The sequence below is a fragment of the Aythya marila genome (genome assembly GCF_965140915.1).
Source record: "Aythya marila genome assembly, chromosome: Z".
Taxonomy (NCBI): Eukaryota; Metazoa; Chordata; class Aves; order Anseriformes; family Anatidae; genus Aythya; species Aythya marila.
In genome coordinates this window covers 79,989,072-80,009,961 of record NC_139080.1, presented here as the reverse complement: position 1 = coordinate 80,009,961, position 20,890 = coordinate 79,989,072, and the positions used below count along the sequence as shown (strand labels likewise).

At 42.5% G+C, this 20,890-nt stretch overlaps 2 long non-coding RNA genes across 4 annotated transcripts; both read right to left on the bottom strand.

Annotated features, from left to right (window-relative positions):
• Positions 1-771: 771 nt before the first annotated feature.
• LOC309889938 lies at positions 772-3,366 on the bottom strand. The gene is made up of 3 exons (XR_014319353.1): positions 2,628-3,366; positions 2,080-2,324; positions 772-947 (listed from the first exon to the last, which is right to left on the bottom strand). It is a non-coding gene; the product is annotated as an uncharacterized lncRNA (long non-coding RNA).
• Positions 3,367-15,156: 11,790 nt separating this feature from the next.
• LOC309889937 lies at positions 15,157-20,453 on the bottom strand. Of its 3 annotated transcripts, none has more exons than XR_014319350.1 (4): positions 20,321-20,453; positions 19,927-20,073; positions 15,973-18,239; positions 15,157-15,557 (listed from the first exon to the last, which is right to left on the bottom strand). It is a non-coding gene; the product is annotated as an uncharacterized lncRNA (long non-coding RNA). The 3 variants fall into 3 exon arrangements; XR_014319352.1 differs by having other exon boundaries at positions 15,973-16,186; positions 16,629-18,239; positions 19,927-20,427; XR_014319351.1 differs by having other exon boundaries at positions 19,927-20,427.
• Positions 20,454-20,890: the final 437 nt, after the last annotated feature.

Here is a 20,890-nt window from a genome sequence, read left to right as displayed (position 1 = left end):
ATAATTTAAATTGTTCGACATTTTCATGCCCTCAGCTACTGCCCTTTGCATAAGCCGATCTTAAAGGCTGTGTTATAAGTGTTGGGTTGTGGTGTGATATTGCTAGTTGGATCAAGGGATGCAAGAAAATAGATACTGCAGTTTTCAGAGACAACAGAGAATCTTGACCTGGGATCATGATGTACTTAACAGAGAAAAAGAAAAAAAAAAATCAAATAATTTCAATTTTCAGGTCTGTTTATCTGTGATTCTTTGTCTGTAAATACTCTTACGGGTTTGAAATCTTACAAAGAATTTTGTCTTGCTTTTTAGAACCTCTCCCTTCACCTTTCAGAAAAGAAAGAATAATCGTGTTTGTGTGTGTCTCTAATATAAACATAATTAACATCAGTGGCATATGGAATTAATGCTGCCTGTAAGGAAAGAGCTTCACAATTAAATCATAGATTTGCTGCTGTGCAGTTTGGAGACGTGAGCTTTGCTCACAAGACAATGGGTTTATATGCCATATTCCATAGATTCTCATTACATGTCTTGTGTCAGCAAAATTATATTAGGCAATCTCACTACTTGCATCAGCTCATATTAATATTATTTGTAAGACAAAATGGCCCTTGATGTTATATCCCTACTCATTATCAGAAATCATTTTGCTCTAGAAATGTTAATAATAAAGTTTACATATGATAACATTACTATTTGTTTTAATAATTTCCAATAAAAACAACTACTGTTTTAGTGACTCATTTTATTTTCTTGTATTTCCTGGCAAGTACTGCATGTCTTTTTAAGGAATATAAAAATAAGTTGGCAACAACACAGCTCAGAGGCTGACTCCACGGGCCGTGCTTAGGGGAGGCTGCCACTGAAATCCATGACCTGGACAGGACGTACGGGACCAGGGTGCTGTTTGCAGCTTCCAGTCTCTGCTCCCCTGTACTGAAACACTATAAAACAGCATTAACTGAGACTTAAAATAGAATGGAAATCTGCTAATCATGAAGACAGAGAGAGAGAGAGGGAGAGAGAGAGGAAATAAAAGAGAAAGACTGGAAAAAAAGAGGTGGAATACAGTCAACCCCATCAGTGACCTGCCATGTCAACAACAGCTCATGAAATGGCAGCAGCTTTGGTGCACGGCACCAACACCATCCTAGAAATGCATTACCTAGAAGAGTATCAATCAGCAAGTTTAGATTGCTTATTGAATGGCAAATAAATATTAAGATTGCTTAACACTGGCAAAATTAAAAGTACTCCAAATTCTAATTCAAAACCAAATTTGCTGCATATGCATAACCAAAGCTCTCAGTGAATATAAGGCATGCATATTGCCAGGTCATCCCATTTGTATTTGAAATATCTGAAATTTGAAATAACTGAAGCCTGTTAACAACAAGGAAATCGTGGAAAAGGTAGTCATGCTGGCATATTTTGGGAAAGACAGTAAGTTTTGTTAATAGTTTAATGAAAGAAAATTGTCAACCTCAGTATAAAAATACATTTTTAGTTACCTTATCAAGAGTATTTTAACTAAGAATTTAAATTTCAGACCTTTGTAAATAATTTTTGGCCATTATAACATCCTCGTCATGAAGTTCAGATCTTAATACTAATGTGAAATCTTTTTCCTTCAGTGTTTGTATTTGTTTCATTGCTCTGCTTTGCCTAGCCTTTGGTTTATATTCCCACCTAACCTGGACAAATTCTACAGTCATTTAAATCCATCCAACCCTATCGACCTCAACCATATTCTTATCCTGATTTACAGCCTCATTAGGATTTTAATGATGTAAATGAAAGCAGAATTTGGTCCTAAATCTTCACTCTAAATTAAAGAGTGCATTCACCTCTCAGCGCGGGACGTGGGAGTATGTGCTTCAAACAGAGCATACGCAGCTAAAACTTGGCAGGCAAGGTCTCAGCTAGAGGGTGGGTTTTTTTTAATGTTGAGCTCGCTTCCCTCCTCCGATAAGCAGGCACACATTCCCGTGTATCTTGTAAAATCTCTAACAGTTCTACACATGCATGTACAAGCATAGTGCTGTTTTTACAAGATAGAGAACAATTCTTACTCACATATCTTTCTGATGAGGGAATCAAGTCATCAGCCTAAATGTATTTGGCTTTGCTTCAGTTGCAAGACTCCAGACGGACCGGGCGCTTGCCAGCTGTTGGTGCTCTCCTGGCGTAGCTGTAGCAGGGCCATGGATCGGTCCCTCCTGCAGCGCAGTTCCTGTCCCAAAACTCTCCAGTTAGGATGGCAGTGGACGAGAAAGGGCCATCTTAGTTTTCTGGTGACGTAGAAAACCCAACCTCAAAGCCTGATCACAGAAGGCAAAAGAAAAATTCTCATTGACTTCAGTGGCCTGAATCGGTTCCTGAAAAATACCGGGTATTGACTTCAGGATCCTCTACAAATTTAAGCCAGAAAACCTCTGCTACTTACAATGCACCATATAATAAACAGAAACTATGGAGGGCTTAATACTTACTTTAGGCAAACTTCATTGTGTATAAATGCATTTTACAGCACAACATCTCTGTAGATAAGGGCACTCTTGCTCTACCCTTATGCTCTTTGTACCTGGGATGTACGTGCAACTCCTAGCAGGGACCCACATTACCTGAAATTGTTCTCCTCTGGCCCTCAGGACTGCAACTATTCCAGGAGATGGCATTTGTCAGCATTAGCTCCAGAAAAGCTATTCCCATGTAGTCTTCCCTTAAAAATTTCAGAAGAGCATGTCTGGAATTCATTCAGCCATTTCCGTCTTAATGCCCATAAACTCTGAACACATAAATTACATGGCATTCGTGGAGAAGGGTGGTGTGCCCACTCACACTAGCACCACGTTTTGGAGGTGCTCGGCCCTGGATGCAGATTCACAACCCCCAGCAAGATCAATAGCACAAACTCAGGCTGCGTGTGGCAGGGGAGTCTTTGAATGCTTCGGATCACGGAATCAGAGAATCATTTAGGTTGGAAAAGACCCATAAGATCATCGAGTCCAACCATCAGCCTGGCACCACCAAGTCCACCACTAAGCCACGTCCTGGCATGCCATGTCCATTTGTGCACAGAAGGAAGCAGTTTGGAATTTCTTGCTCATATTTCTTCCGGGCCGCTTGATTTCAAGTTTATTTTAAAGCACAATGAAGGTTGATTACTTCTAGTAATAGGTGAAGTGCTGCGGAGTCAAGAAGCAGACGAATTTTAAAAGATCTTATGTAACTCTAGTGATATTTTTAAGCCTACTAATTGGCAGGTGCTTCTCACAAATAAGGAGGAGGTGACTTTCTGAAAATATATCTGCCCCTTGAGTGCAGCACGGCTCACTTCATCGCTTTTATCACCAACTGGGATTCAACACCTGTAAAAATGAAGAAGGTAGCACTCATTTTTAGAAAGCAGTAATCAAGAGGAAGCTTTCCTCCCCAGCACAAGGTGAAGGTGTGAGGAGAGAAGAAGACAACCTGATCAAGGCCACCCAGCTCGGCCCGCAGCTGCCAGTGGCCAGCAGCCAGCTCTGGTGGGCAGCATCGCGGGGCGGTGGGTCGCGATACCCCACCGAGCCAGGCAGCTCGTGGAGGGGCGAGGACAAGCACGGTGCTTGGCAGCAGTGCTGTCGGTAGCCAGCTTGTTTGCGCTCTCTCTTTTCCACTTGACGCAGCCACCCCCAGCACCCAGCAGAGAGAAAGGCTGGGAGCGTGCCCCATGCAGGCAGCCCAGGAGGGAGGGTCCGATGCCGTCCGCCTCGCCTGGAGGGTGGCAGACGGGGCATTTGGCTCCCAGCGCTTACACATTAACGTGCAGAAACCTGTCTACGTGCTTTTTCTTTCTTTCTTTCTTTCTTTCTTTTTTTTTTTTTTTTTTTTTTTTTTCCTGGATATCTTAATTCTGCTGATGCAAAGTGCGAGTGAAATTACAGGTGCCAGTTTGCAATGCAGAGCGCTGATAAACAACTTGCCATTTTGCAGTGGCTGGTCACATCTGGAGCCTTTTGGGATGCAAAAGTACTGGAGGATTATTGCAAAACTTGAAGACAGTTATGTTACCATAACTTTTGTTTTTAGCCTAAATTCGTAGACTTACTTTCTTTCTTTTGGATTATTTTACTGGTTATGCTATACTTACTTAGCTAACCAGCTAACTCAGCAGCAAAACAGAAAGAGAGCCAGTCCTGAAGCTCTTGTCAGAAAACTTTTTTAGTTTGACCTTAGACTGAGACAGGCTGGTATAAAACCATGGATCAGTGGATTGTGTTTCATTAATTTCGGCATATTTTAGAACTCCACAACCTACAGCCCCCACCCCTGACATAACTATGCTGTTGTGCAATGCCCAGCACCATTGTACAGCGTTGGAAAAAAAACAAAGAGCAACAACAAAAAAAGCACGCGCGCGCGCGCACACACACACAAGTGTGATGAATTTGAATTCATCTTTTTCCTCCTTGAAGTCCTCATACTACTTCTGTAGCACAGCGAGATCAACAGACAAACGTAAAGAGACAGACAGATGGATCCACGGCACACACTGCGAAGGCTGTGGCAGTAAGAGCCCCTTGCTCTTGCATTTTGTTATGTTTGTAGCTCTTCCTGCACAGAGCACGCTGGCATAACGCTCAGCTGCGTCCTGCCGCAGTCCTTTACCGTTGTGAAAGCCCCCAGCCACTCTCTCTTGAAAATCCACGCTGAAATTCGAGGGGCTGCTAGGAGATAAATATTTGTTTATAATATTATTAGTCATTTCTATTTGCTATCACATGCGTGGAGACACAAAGGGGCTTGAGGAAGGTTTGATTCTTCACGTTTCTGGTACACAGCAGCGTGTGGAAACCCTCACGCAATTTCCATCAGGTCACTGTAGTAATAATTATGCATGTATGCAGTTAATGTTCCCTGACTGCTTCTGATCCGCTACGTCTGCTCCCGCTCGGCGCTCTCCTGTAGAGATCACACGGTCTGAAGGCAACACGCGGCAGGCTGCTCGGACCTCGGCACCCCAGCAGGTTCACAAGCCCTGCTCCAAACCCATGCAGAATGGGAAATGAAATGCTAATTCGCACCCACCCCCCACCCCTTAACATCTCATATATTTTTGTTGTGTTAGAAATATCTGAAATGGCTTTGATGTCTTTTCTGTGATTATCCACAATTTCCTGTTATGTAAGGTATCTCTCGGGAGACTTGATAGTCAAGAGTAAGTTGCACTGGGAATTATAACTAAGGTCTGGCCCAGCCTTGTTTTTTAGCTCACTGAGCATTACTGGTGTGTAGAGCACTGTATTTTTCCTATACTCTTTAGTCTGTTTATATAAAATATTCACTCTGAAACTGAGAATGCTCCAAATTTATCCTCTTGTGGCACACGTGATCATTCATGAGAATCGAGTTAAATATAGGGTGGGATTTTTTTAATTTTTTTTTTGCTTCAGAGAAGATATCGTCAAGTTGGGTCTGGCTTTTTTCCCCCTTCCTTATGAAGGTCAGTGGTCATTTAGGACAGTTTTCTATCACGCATTTCAAATGCTAAGGCGGTGCTTGCTGCAGGATACACGCGATAACTTGTCAGTGAGTCTCAGCTCGTTCTTCAACCCATTCTGCCCGTGTGGTGCAGAGAATTTTCATGGAAGCATTTCAGGGAAGAAATTTTGTGGTTTCATGGAAGTCCCAGCCTGGCTATGGTGAGCCACAGGACAAGCCACCTTTTGTCCCGTGACAATGCAATGCACACTACTTTGATCACCTCCAGAGGTATTTGGTTGCATATTGATAGCTGTGGGAAGAGAAATCTGACAGTTTTTCCCCTTTGCCACGTGTGCCAGATGCTGGTGTTGCCTTTGGTGGTGTTTGTGGGATGAACAGCTTGTAGGATACACAACCAAAGTCAGACACACATCTTGGAGCTCCCTGGCCTTGCCACTCTCCCATCCAAGCATACGATCACCCTTCTTTCGTGCATTTATTGCAGCATGTCGTACCTCAGCTCCATTCCTGACAGTGTCCTTGACCTTCAGCGTTTTCCTCCTAGTGCTCTCTTATAGCTGCTGCATTCAGAGTCTGTTCTGCTCCTAGTTTCCTCCTCAGCTCCTCCAGCACAGCACAGCACAGCTTTGCACAAAGAGTATATGGGTGTGTTTAGAAATGCAAGTGTGTGTAAAGAAGTACCAGTATACACAGGATTTTTTTCATTATTTTCTGTACCTGAGGTTGCCCTTTTTGCCCTTTTTGACATTTTCTGTGAGCAAAACATCATGAGATGTCTTCATTGTCCTGTGGCTCAATGCAGAAATAACTATGGCCTTAAAATTCTGCCATTAAAATATTTTAAGAGATATTTAAACCTTTAAATTTGCCAAATGCATTCAGGTTTTGCTAACCGAGCCATCTAACAACATGCAGATTTCCTCTGCGATTTTTGCCCTACCGATCTGCAGAGAGCAGGGCCCCCACGACCCTCCTCTTTTCAGTGCTCTCCTTTTCTATGCACCCGCACTTCTGCTCCCCAAGGGAAGCAAAGAAACTTTCCACATTCGGTTGAAACATACCAAAAGCCTGGTGCTTTTCACGAAGACGTGCATGCCATCTCCATGCAGACTGGGATACTGGGATATTGTAACCTAGCTGAAAGCACAGCACCCAAGGACCTTGAAAAGGAAAATGACATCAAGAACTATGGACGGACTTAAGGAAAAAATTAAAGTAAAAGGCCACTGTTTGACAAAGGCTACTGTTTGACTCCAGGACTGGGTGCCTATCTGCTCCACTTGACCCTCAAGTCTTGCCTGAGCGTCAGCTGCAGTACTTCCACTACACTGGTAAATGATATAGTGACTATGGTTAAAAGGAGAGGGATACAAGGGTTAATGAGCTGTTGGCATTTCTCCTCTGCCTTGTGGTCTGCTAAGTGCACAAAATAACCTCATGCCAAATCCAGCGCATTTGGGAGTTCTTATCAGAAAGGATCTAAACTTGGGCACAGAAGGCTTATGGTGAAGTGGGCATCCCTCTGAAAAGATGTCATTTCAAAGAAATCACTGACGCTGAGATGAGTTGTGCCAGGAAAAAAAAAAAAAAAAAAAAAGTCCCTGTGGCTTTCCAGCTCTATCCTCAGAGGGGAGTCTGGGACATGCTCTAAACCCAGTGGTGCTGAGAGAGGGGCCCCTGGCAGGCGGCCAGGTGGCTGGATGTTGGGGGGCAGAAAATTCAGGAATTTGGGGACTTTGAGCCATCCACACAGAACTGCTCTTCCCTCTGGTCCTCCTGGCTGTCTATGAGAGCAAACGGAGAGACACGTGGCTTGCAGAGTGCAGGGGAGCTTCAGGCAGGAGACGTCAGACCCAGCCACATCGTGCCCAACAAGCTGTTGAGCATCAGGGTGTGAGCTGAAGGCTGCTGGAGACCCCCCATGTTCTGCTCAGCACTTCAGCTCCAGCCACATCCCTCGTTGGGTACCCACAGGCATCCTTTACTGAATCTGGCCCATGTCAGATGCATCAAATTATTCTGAAGAATTTCGGTCCTGTGCAATTAGTATTGATACTGTGATAACTCAGGCAGCATCAAGGCTTCATTGAGCAAGGCTCTTCCAGACAATGAAAGTCTCTGATCCATAAAACAGACAAGGCTTTAGCAGAAATACAATGGATGAAGCTGGAAACAGCAACAACAAAAAGAAAGCTGCAGCAAGAGCCCAGAAGATTTGTCCACACTGAAGGGCTGAGAGTCATATGGCATGAACGAGGGGATGAGAGAAGGTGGCTCTGCTTGGCCTCACAGAGCACCAACTGTTATTACAATCACTATCAAAGTTAGAGGAAATTGCATCCACTTTACTGTTGAAAAGTACAAAATGTACAAAGCTTTCCTAGCATCCATAAACAGTTGAATATATTAGAAAATAGAGGACACAAGGCTTGCTGTTGTTCTTCAATCTCAACTCATATTGCTTCCAGTGGCCATTTAACCTCGATAAAGACAGAAAGATCCAGGCCCAATGTTTTTAATTACAAGTGGCATTTCCAAGCCTTCTGTGGTCTGCGTCTAATCCAAAAAAGTGACTTCATTTTGGACTCTGGCACTATGGATGCTCTGTGCAAAAGGCAGACTGCAAACTAGTTTCCATCCTGCTTTAATAATAGATTCACAATCCAAAAAGGAACTTTAAACAGTTTATTTTAATATTCAGGCTTAAAGCTTTCCTTCTGTAAGGGGGTATATAACCCAGCAGTAAAACAATGTCTTTGAAAGCTGACTTAAAAGGTCTTAGGAAAGTGGTGGATTGTTAGATTCAGGCTCTCAGCAGTTAAAAAACAGTTGAACAGAGAGAAACAAATTGGCAGCTCGTGTGACCAAATCTGCCCCAACTCAGTGATGGGCTCAACCTCCTCTACGCAGGCAAAATGTTCAGGATGCCCTGATGCAGAAACAAACGCTTGCTGCACTGTGAGGCCAGCGTGGAAAAGGTTTCTGTGGAGCGAGGCACGAAGCGAGCCCTTCTGCACCTGCAGAGCAACGAGAGAAAAGGCGTGCAGAACAAATAGGATGGGAGGGACAGTGTGAGAGAGTCAGAAAGAAAAAACTGCAGTGAACACTAGGATCTGTTTTCTGCATGGCCAATAGCCAGAGGAAATATTTTTCTAATGGGTGGATAAGGGCTTGTCTTCTGCTGAGGTGTGACCAAGCCCCACTGAGGCTCCTGTGAGCTTTCAAGGAATTGGCAGTGGCCAGGGGAATCCACATGGAAAAACAAATAAACAAACAAACAGTTTTTATCCCAATTAGACGTGAAAGTCCTGTTGGATGAGCTATTTACCATTTCCTTTGAGAACGTTGTAGACCCAGTGTTTTCACTGTTTGGGGTTGAACTGCATTTCAGCTACGTACTTCTTTTAGTGACTTCATCCCAGCCTGTATCGTGACACCACTCTCCCCACTGTCAGACGTTCGGCATTAAATCCCAAGGCTCCATCCTTGCCTGAGGAAGCTCCTACAGGAGGGAGTTAGCAGCAGTATCCCCAAGCTCAGTGGTTATGGCACTGCCATTTATATTTGTGTCCTTTTGGCCTCTGGGCGCTGGTACCTCGCCTAACCTCCAGGGCCACCTTTTAGACAGCCTATTTATGTTGTGTGTATATATAAGCATGTGTGTATATATACATATATATGTACACATAAATTCTATCACATCAGCACCTGGACATCGTGCTTTGCTCTTGCCTAAAACCACCTCTCTTTGTCAGTGTTTTCTCTCAGGGTGACGCCTTCAGAACTGAGCGCGAGATGACAGCAGAGCGTGTTGTACAATAGCCCAAGTCTCTCTTTCCCTTGACACAGGAAAACAAATCAGCCTGGAGACAGTCTGGGTCCTTTAAAGATCTGTCTCCTTTGCTTCAGCTGGCTCTCAGCTACCCTCTGTGGGGCTCTTACCCCTCAGCTGGGCAGCCTTGCCCGGCAGAAGGCCGCAGAAGGCCTCATGGCCTCTGGGAGGACCAAGCAAGATGTCCTCAGAGCACTGAGGCCATGGCCACAGGGAGCCTTGCGTTGCTGTCCCCCTTCATTACGCCTGAGCTCCTTGTCCCGTGTGGCTTTTCGCTACTCGTGGCCGACCTGAATTAATTTTTCAAGTTGGATTTCATGAGGCGGTATCAAATGCTTTCCTGAAATTCGGATATATTACATCTACTGCCTTCCCATCATCGGCTAATTTTCTAATTCCATCAAAAATGCAATCAGGTTTGTCTGGCAAGGCTTATTCTTTATAAACCCCATGATTCAATTTACCTACCAGTGAAGGATGAAGGGCTGAGTCAACCTTTGCAAGCTTAATCAAACTCATCCAAACCTCTGCGCTCAACAGATTGAACTGGCAGTTTTGCAGGAAGAAGCTTGCTCTCAGCATTTGCCTTACTTTTGTGGTTTCTAATGGGATGGAAATACTGGAAGAAAAAGCTTTGGCACTGCATTTCAGTACTTTGCTGCTCAAAAATAGGGAAAAACACAGAAAATATGTTTCTTTTAAAGTAGACTAACTGTTTCAGATTGTAAAACAGGGTTCTGGAAGATGAAAAATATTGTTAGGTGATAGTTTAGGTCCAACTCTACTCTTACCTAGTAGTTCCCATTTCCCTAGCTGAACTTGCCAGAGAACAAACAAACAGAAATAAACAAAAACAGATAAAGATCATTGACAGTGTGGGTTGGATTTTGGCTTCTGAGGTTCCGCTGGCACATGCGGGATGATCCAGAGCCCCAGCCTGGCAGGCAGTTGACAGACATGCAACTGTATGGCAGATGGACAGCCCCTGCTATTTAAGACTCCTAAATACGCACAGCATCTGATGAACTTTGAGATTGTGTTTGGTGTGATTCTCCCCACTTCAGAAAACAAACAAACAAAAACCCTCAGATCTTCCTTTCTGAAGATTTATAATGTTTATTTTCCTGGACAATTGCTTTACCCTATCAAAAACCTTACCCTTTCATTTGCTTTCCATCTTTGTTTGCATTCTTTGTTTTGATATTTGTTTGCTTTTATCTCCTTGGGTTTGAAAGGGCTCTCCTCCTTGTGCTCAGAGTACATACAGCTCAGAGGAGGGAACCTGTGGGACGTGCAGGGCACTTGGACACTAAACCCAAGGTACAAGAAAGGTTAGTTCTACAGACAAAATTATTTCTATAGACTGATTCTATACTGTTGAATATAATAGCGGGGAAGAAATCAAAACTGAACTAGAAAGAGAATCGAAGACAGCGAATATGCTGTGTGTTACTGGGTGGCATAGGAGTTACCTTGGAAATGAAAAAAAAAAAAAAAAGGAAAAAACAGCCTGGCTGTTTTTTTGAATATCTCTTCTTCCCTTCTTTAAATATTGTCTAAATCACCTCCACTTAGCACTCAGGCTGTCCAAAGGCATAAGGCTGACACAGGCATGAGGGGCACTTTCTCGTTTGCCCCCGACTCCTGCTCTGCACCCACTTTGGGTCTACACAGCCCATGAAGACACATCCCACCCACCACCACAGCCCAATGGGGATGGCAGAGCAGGCAGCCCGGCCACAGATCCCACTGGGAAAGCTGCAGTGGGAAGAAGACCTCAGCTCACAGCCCACTCCTCTCATGCTTCAGTGCTCAATGGCTCTTTCCCCCGCTCAGTTCTGAGCGGTGATGAGATGGCCTCTTATATGCGATCAAGTAATTCTTCAATGCCTTGGAGAGCCATTGTGTCTGTACCCAGATATGCAGGCGGTCCTTCTTTGGAAAAACTGGGAAGTAATTGTATAATCATTTCTATGGTGACAAAGAACAAGAACATAACTTCAAGACATTTAGAATAATAATGTGCCTAAGCAAGTGCATATTTTAAAATGTGTTGCTTGTGTATGGAAAGGTCCTGAGCAACTTCTGGCAGTCAGGAGAGACAGTCTACCATAAACCTCCTCACAGCAGGCAGCTACTCGGTCTGAAAATTAATTTCAAGAAACATGACTGACCACCGTGCAATTTTAGCAGTAGGTTTTTGCTGAACCTTTTGTGGTAAACAATGTTGTTAGCTGAGGACACAGTGACTGGACTTCAGAATTAACAGCCAGGCCTACAGGCAAGAACAGAGGTACCGCAGTGCCCACCGTGTGCTAGAGCATCCTTCATTATGAGGCAAACTCACCCCTGAATGCTCACACCACCTCCAGCACCTGGAAAGGCCAAACAGGTTAGATGCAATACCCACTTAGGTTTATTCGCTTGCTAACTGCTTCTGAAAACATTACTTCCTAAAATATTTCAAATAAAAAACTGTAAAAAAAAAATGGGCTTAAAAGACGTCCTTCAAAAGATATGAGTAAGCACTGAACAAAATGCTTTTTACTAACTTGAGCCTGATGTAAGACTTCCTTGGGAAGTACAGTCCTCTGAATCCAGATTCAAACTGCAAGACGAGAGCAAAGATACATATTCAGGGAAAGATGCACCAGAATATTCTTAACAGAACAGGAAAGACTGGAATGAATCTTTCCTTTTCTGAGTGTTCTACATGACCCTCCACAAACTTACTTTTTGCACAACTCTTAACAGAGAAGTATCATCAAGAAATATTTAAATAGCTTCAGAAGACTTGGTGAATTCTGTGAAATGTGCTGACTATTCCTGTGTTTTGCTTTAGCCTGGTCATTTTTAGCTCCTCAAGCCTTCACATATTTGGCTTCTAATGTACACTTAAACAGTGAATATAGAGTATATTTTAAATTTAATATGCTTTTCATTATCTAAGTCATCTTCTGTGTTTCAGATAGCTTGGACAATGTCACTAAACTTGTCAGATTCCCCTTCTGCTTCTCATAAACTAACACAATACTGTTGAGTTAGGCTTTGTACTCCTGCAGAGAAATATCCAAATTCTTCCAAAAGATTGTTTACATTGACATCAGAGACGATGGAAAACAAATTACGACATTTGTATTTGTGTTAGGAGCCAGATATGCTGCCAGAACCGCGGAAATCAGTGGCAACGCTCCTATTGGATGCTAGCATTTATAAATCCATTATTTATTTTTAAGCAGACCTAATTTGGGAACCTTGAAATAGTTTATTAGTTCCCTACTGTTTTGACTTCCATCTGCCCAAGTACTTCTTGAATGAGAAGGAGATTGTTGGGTAACAGCTGTTGGAGATATATATGTGTGGTAGGTTCACTGGAAGGGTGTAAGGGAAAGATTCTCTTCATAGTTCCCCTCTTGTCCTTCCAAAACTTGGTTTATCTCCTTACTTCTTAGCAGCAATGCCTTGTCCTACACCATGATCCTTCCTGGTTTCAGTGAGAAACTCGGTCACGAATAGACCGCATGATCAGAGCTGCTACACTTGAATTTAAAATGCATTGTGTCCCTAGACATTGCAAGCACCCATGGAGGTGAAACAGGATTCATAAAACAAACAAACAAACAAACAAACAAACAAAAAAAAAACAGTGGAAGAAAGTCTCAGTGAAAAAACAAAACAAAACAAAACAAAACAAAAAAACAACCTGTATTTCTTAGAATTGATAGAATTGATTTTAAAGAATTAGTATGCAGGGAGAAAGAGAAATATAATCTAAAATGGAGTCTACGGTTGTGTGTTTCTTAGCTAGATTATTTTTTTCATTTCCATTAACATTAAAGTTACTGACAAAATACTGACAGGTTTTTAAAAAAGGAATATGTTTGTCAGTATCAAATATATTCAAACTGCAGTATCAAACCTAGAATGATTCTCATAAGCAGCCACCAAATGATGGTGGAAAATGGAGTATTTGGGAAGTCTGATCAAGTACCTACTCCTGCCTCCACTTCAGGCAATGAGAAATCAGGGCCAAACTCTGTAAGTATTGTAGTCTCTCTCTCCTCCAACCAAACCAAACCAAACCAAACCAAACCAAACCAAACCAAACCAGCAAAAAGGGTCCATGAGAAAGCTAGCACATGGGAATGAAATGCCTCCCCAATTCCTTAGTATTCTGGCCAACCGGATATATTTTTCTAGTGAAACTTTTTCTTCCCAATTTCACATACAACATTTTTTGTTTTCTAAGGTGGGGACACTTCAGGGTTACAAGAAATTTCAGTACATTGAGCAGAGAATTCCTAAAATCTGAGATATGACCTGGAGTCTTGTCAAGAATAGATAAAATAAAGTAGCATTTAAGAACAACCAATAAATGTCTCGCTAGTCTGGTATGAGCTTGTGGAACTCGGCACACTGGAAAAGACTCAATATTGGGGCTAACTGAAAATGGCATTAGGAGAACGAGCTATGCAGGGAAATTAAAATGGTCTCTTTCAAAAATGATTCAGGATAGGACAGACATACCAGCTTCAGGATTGCTACAGGGGTTTTCTACTGGGCAAAGAGAGTAATAAGAAACTGAAAAACTTTTGGCATTTCAACTTTATTGAAAAAGGGTACAAAGGAACCACCTCTGGATATTGTAAAACTCACAAATAAATTCTTTACAGCTGCACAAGGAAAGATAACAATGAGAGCCCAATATTTCATTCCTAGCACAGTAAAAAATCCTATTATAGCCAATGCAGTTATGGGTGCACCAGCTGTATTCTGGGAATTCTATATAACTTCTGTCTGCTTCTGAACCAAAACCCCTGAGGCCAGCCTGTGAAATTAAAAAGTCCTCCTCTTTCATATACATGTACATGCCCCTCCGCATCTCTGTTCGTTCACCAATGTCTACAATTAAGTAAATTGTCTTAATCAGACACGATGCCCTTCCAGGCCCAGGAGGAGCTTCTCAAGTACTGTTTTCTGACCCTGCACACTTCTTTAATACCCACAGTCATATAGAAAAAATGCACCTCTTTCTTCATTACTAAAATCTATACCACAGGATGCTCTAGGCAGGCAAATCTCATGCTGCCTGAGGTTTGGGGCCATGTAAGCTCTGGAGAGACAAGTGTCCATCTCTGTTTAGTTGGAAGAGCGGGTGTTTTGTTTTTTTGTTTTTGTTTTTGTTTTTGTTTTTTTTAAGTGCACAAGACAATTAAAAGAAGGGGAGTCGGGGGAAGGACATGAAAGAAATTAAAACATTTCGGCTTCTCAAGTGTGCTTTTGAACTTTTGAATCACCAGGGGGAAAGGGCTACCACAGGGGCCAGGTAAGCATCATGAAGCTGAGCTGTAAATTTTGACATTGGGTATTAAAATATATATATAAAATACCACACTTCACCTTAGCTTTCAGGCTTCTTACCCATATAACCCAGGAAAGTGAGATGCTAGCCAGACCATCAGCAGTAAATATGTGGAGAACTCAACAGGAGGAGAAAGAGATGAAACAGATGGGAGGAGTCGCTGCTCCTCAGGCACCCCGAAGGCATCTCTGTTCCCTTGCCCAGCACTTCCTTTTGTAACCTTCCCGGCTCCAGCTGCTCAGGCCAGGGCTTGATTCTCCTCACAGACCCACAGTGCTGTCCTGCATTGGACAGAAAGCCCACCCCGGGGGAAAGCAAATGGTTTCAAGCATGAGAACTCATCTGCCCACACGAGCAAATCTCGCCGGGGCCAAAACAAGAGGTCAGGAGAGCTCACTCAGTCCAGCTCCCTAAATACCGCCACCAGACATGCAAAGCGTAATTCAAGAGAACAGCAGAAAAGTAAACAGCAAAGGTTTTTATTCAAATGTGCTATTTATATCCAGAAGGGGAGAAACAGGAAACCTTTTGGAGCTCTCAGTTCAGCCCAGTCCCATGACTTCTGCAGGGTCCCCACAGGCTCTCACATCCCTTTGCGTGCAAAGAGACCAGCAAGACTTGACTTTGTGTCTGCCTCAGACCTAGGAGTCCTTGGAGACGCTGCTCTGGGACTGTCCTTTCTCATCCATCACACTGGATTTCTCGCAGATGGCTTAAATGACAAAGTATATGGATAAACGTCCTTTAATCTACAAAAATGTGACGTTAAACTTTGACGATTAGCTTCACACAGCTCAGCTTGTTTGAAGTCGAAGGCAGAATGGATTGAGAGGCGAATGGCAGTGGAAGGTGCATTGTCCAGACATCTTCCTAGATATGTCATGAAATGGTGGAAGTTAACGGCGTCTTTAAAGACACCCATGCCGTACAGACAGCATAGGTGTAGATATATAACACATTTTTGAAACCGTGCAACTATTCATTTCTATTAAAGTTCAAGCATTTGTGCCTAATTGTTTTCAATAAGTGTTTAATATTTTTCCTCTCTGAGAAGCCAGAGTGATTATTTCCATACCTCCCCCTGACATGGTGATGGTACAACGTTCTGTAAAGAAAGCCTGCAGATTGATTTAGATTCTTAGATGGATAAATAAGGATTTAGTTTCTTAGATGGATAAATAAGTGCAGATACATCAGTGAATGGGATGTTCCTATCTTGAATATTCATGTGTTTCTGTCCTCACTGAAGTCACTAACAGGATTCTGACAAAATGTCAACTCTTACTTTGTAGTTTGTCCTGGATTTCCACGAAGGTGATCTTCGGATGGGGACTTTAGAGAAGAAAATGGTGTAGCAGAAGTGCAGAGTGGAAAGGGAAGAGAAAGGAGATGGAGAGTTTGTTCTTTCCGTTAATATTAAACTGTCCATTTCCCAGCTGCAGGCTCATGAAAGGAGACTTCTTGGTGATTACCTAGTAATTCAAACCTTACAAACCCACCTCAGAACACACAAAGACAAGGTAAAAAAAAAAAGATTTTTTTATTGCAGTTTCATGAAACCTGATCCACAGCAGAGCTCGAAGAATTCACTAAGCTTTTGAACACATATGCAGACTGGTATCAATTTCTTTTTTTATTTCTTCCTTGCCAGATGAACAATATATATGAACAATATCACCTCTGTGTGTGTGTGTGTGTGTGTGTGTGTGTGTAAACATGAGTAGCTTTTATAAATGCAAATGCCAACGAATACAAGTAATAGTCTGGTTTCTATAAAAGGCTCTGTCTCGCAAAACAATCTGCTGCACAAAACCAAAACAAACCTCGAAAATGATTTTCACGTGTTAACATTACAGAGCACAGTTGCCTTTTACCTGTTTACCTATTAAAGCTAGGAAGCGAGAAATATTCAGTCGAAGACGAACCAAAGGAGCGCATTACCTTCACAATCCCTCTGTGCTGTTATCACAGAAGATATCTGGAGTCCAAGGGTTCCCCTCCTCAGTGCTGTGACATTGCCTATACCCAGTTATAACTCTGCCTTACCCTTCCGTGCCTTTAGAGAGACCAGAATGAATTGCTTATAATTTGGTTCCTCTGGTGTAATTGTGCCTGTAACACACAGCTGTAACAGGGGCTGAATTTGCTATTGTTCTGCATATCTCCCAATTACCCGTGAAAAGCCCAAAATACCAACAAAGTAAATTCTGAAGTGCATATTACCTGAAACTCAGAAATGAAAAAAATGTTTCGACTGCTTTTGGTTCAATGAAAGACTGTGTGAAAAATAAACATTATCTTTCTGGATTCCATATACCATCGAGCGCTTTAACTCAATTTTCCATGTTATTTTGATGGACTTTTGAGTAGGTTTCAGGGACCGTATTCCCATAATGTTCATTTATGAATCCGTGACCTCTTGAAAGGTGAAGAGAAACAAAACATGCATAAGTACAAATGAATGAATAACACGCTAGTTTTATTTCTTACTTTAAACACCGCTATCGGTGAGCTGTTAAACTATCAGTCAGATCTAGTATAGCTTTGATTTGGTACATGCCAATGCTTTCAGTCTTCACCACCACCCTCTCCCTGGGCCCCAGGTCCAAAACGGAGTGAAATTTTAGCAGTTTTCAGCATATCTACCCCTAACTCAACATGAAAACCTTGAATAGTTCATAAAAAGTAGAAGAAGGAAGTGCTCAAATGTTGGTGTGGAAAGCAAATGAATTAATAATACTCAGCTACCAGAGTCCACCTGCATGTTTTGTGCTTCTTAAGAAGACCATGGACAACAACATTATCTCCTAAGATTTTGGGGATCCAGAGGATTCAGCTCCTTTGAATATTAAGCCCATAATACAGTCTGAAATGATTTTCATCTTCGCTGGGTCACACAGGTCAAAAAAAGCAGAAACATTCCTCAAAACTGCCATACGCTTGAATGCGCTGATGGGCATGGCTAACTGGGACGCCACTGGGATGATATTGAATTCACCATTATGTGCCCAGTAAACTCATGGAGAGAAAACCATTTTATCCAAGTGCGAGCATCTAATGTAAAGAGCTATCCAGAGAATAGAACATCACATGTATTTGTTTTATAAAACTGTGCAAAGGTTTGCCAAAGCTGTCAGAGTGTGATAGCTTTGGCCATTTATTTCCCCACATCTCTACTGTGAGTGTTACTGCTTGCTTTGGAATATTTTTTTATGAACAGAGATTAATAAAAGTAAAAATCCTGAGTATTCTGAAGAGGTTATTTGTCCTAGTCATGATTAATTGCTGGCTAAGGCCAAACTTTTTTTTTTTTTTTTTTTCCTGCTGATACACCTGTGCAACTCCAGGCTTAAAGTCCAGGATACTCAGCCTCATCGATTAAGGCTCACAAAAATGCATTTTGACTACTCCTAAAATGCAAAGAAACAAATGTGTTAAATAAGACCATTGAAGTCAACAGCAGTCTGCATACGTCAAACCAACTCAGTAATTATCAGCAACTCCACACTGGGCTCATCCTTTTCTTGTAACATACTGCTGAGTTAGGTGACCCTGAAAACAAAAGCAACTTTTATTTAATTCTACGTTTTCAGCACAGCACTAAATGCTAAAAGTGGGAGCTGAGGCGGTGTAGCAGAGAAGCCCTTACAAACAGTTCCTTGCACCCGCATCATGCAGAGATAGGTCTGCCCATACAGCGCTCTGTGTAGGACTGGGGTCCCAGTCAGCCTCACATCTATCTGATGAAGGACCTGTTTTTGAGATGTTTTCTTCTACTTTTTGGCACAGGCATTGCATGAGCTCACATTCCTGATGTGATACATCACTGAACCACTGATGGTGACTTTCAGCAGTTCTTCAAAGTCAGTAACTGAGGCTACCCACCGTTTTTTTCACGGACTGGGTTGTCTGGTAACACACAGTTTCAGTCAGATAGCTTAGAGCAACCAGTTTCAGCTGCGCCAACAACAGGAATGAGGGTGATCCCACATGCTCTGTGTGTTTATGCATATGTCATTCATCATTTTAACCCACTAGCCAAATATCAACCAAATTTAGCAGCCAAAAAAGTAGCAGTTCAATTACTTCAGTGAAAATATGTGGCTGGGGAGGGAGAGACCGTCTCTGAGCTTCTCCACAAGACAGGCAGTGCAAGTTAAGCCTTTGCCAGCACCAGAGAATGCGTACATCTGAGAGTCTGTGTGTGAGAGAGCGAGCGAGAGATGCAGCAAAAAGCCCCTCCAGTGGAAAAAACATCAGGGCTAGATCTGAAACCACATCAGAGAACCCAGTCATACGAGCTAATATGGAGGAGCACAGTACTCACAGATGTGTTTTCTTCTGCTGTGTGAACTAAGACGCAGACTGTACGTCACAAGGCCCTTTACAGGTAATTTCTGATACTCCACATTGCACTTGCACACAAACTGGAAGCTAATGTTCTTATTTACACCCGTGAGCAACCATGTAGTCATCACTGAGAGCAATAAAGCCCAGCGACAGTTTCCTTCTCGCCAAGTTTTATTTCTAAACTGAATGCATTCGGATTCTACCTGGCCCTTCCACGGGTGAACAGTGTAGCAGAAAGCTGCAAGGAATCGTTGCTCCTCCTACAAAAGCATAAGCAAATTGTGGTTCTCTCTGGAAAATAAATAAATAAAAAGAAACAGCAAGGAGGAGGCAGGGCCGTAACTTAGGTTTCATGGGAGAATGAGAGTGAGCAGGCAAGGACAGACTGTGTCAGAGGAGTAACTGTAGCAGGCTGCGAATTCTTCCAGCTGCTTTCAGCATACTGCAGTTCCTCTCTCCCTGTCCTGTGGCTCTGTGCTGCAAGATGCCCCCTGCTCCCTTCAGTGAGCTGCTCTGCGTCTCCCAGCACAGGTGTCCTTTAACATAAAAGAATTCAGGCAACCCAGCACTGCAGAGCAGGATTAACTCTCCGTGGTGGTGGAGAACCCTTCCGGGGGAACTGCAGAAACACCTGTAAAAGGTGTCATGGCATAAAAGAGAGAGCCCTTGCCAGCAGGAGACCTAGGTGACAAACAGGTTATTAATGAGCCTTTGCAAGACTTCTCTTTATACTGTTCTCCCTGCCACTGAGCTGTAATTATTTTTATTTCCTTTTATCCCCTCCCAATTGGAAGACAGGGACAAATAAAGCCTTTGTTTTAGCACTTCTGCACCATGCACTCCTGCCATCTTCATTCCCTAATAAAGGTCTGCGGCTCACCTCGCTCACCTGAGCAACTCTTACTCAACTGCATGGCACGAGAGTGAAGGACGGCAGAACGAAGTTCACAGTCAGAAACTCCGCAGACAGATAAGGCATCCCACAGAAGGAGGAAGGATTCTTGGGAACGGCTTCAAAGCTGCCTTGGTCACATATCTGTAGAAAAAGACCAAACAAAAGCTTCTCTTTCCCATGATATCTTGTCCAAAAAAATCTTTCCAGCTACACAGCAATAACTATATATAACTAGAATTAAGAGAAGGGAATCGCATTTACTGGCTTAATTTCCTGAATAGGCCTTTGTTAAGAGCTGTCTGAAAGCTGCCAGTTAGATTAATTGATGATTTTGAAAGTCAACAGAATGGGCAGAACTGTACATTAATTGCATATATTAATTGCATACATTACTGCGAGTGTGTGAGGAAAACCGTGGTTCTGCAATACAAGTTACATTGTTCAAGTAAGTCCTACACAGCCACAGGAGTAATGTTTCACTGCAGACATTCTTAATGTTAATCCATAATGTAACTAGCTGCAGTAAAAGGGAGGGAAAAAAAAAATACACCAACAGTTTGTAGCTATCCTATATCTCAGACAGGGTGATATAACATAGCATATGTTTTAAAATGATAAAGACTTCCAAGAATAAGATGCAGCTTCCAGAAAAATATTCATACACGCCCAAACATAAGCAAAATCTTGTAATAATTGAATAATTGCTGCTTTCTGTACCTAAGGAGTCCAAAAAAAAAATCCAGACCAAACCAGCCCTTTTCAGTGGCTTAGCTGGTCAACGCTCTTACACACAAAGCCCAGTGCTCTTCCCTAAAACCTAAGAATTAATCAGCATTATGTAAGAGATTTTTATAACACTCTAAAAATACATTGCGAATTCCTTTCCAGTGTCGGACTGAGAAGCTTTAAAGTACAGCCACCCCTTCATCCCCCTTTTAAGCAAACACTGGATCTTCAT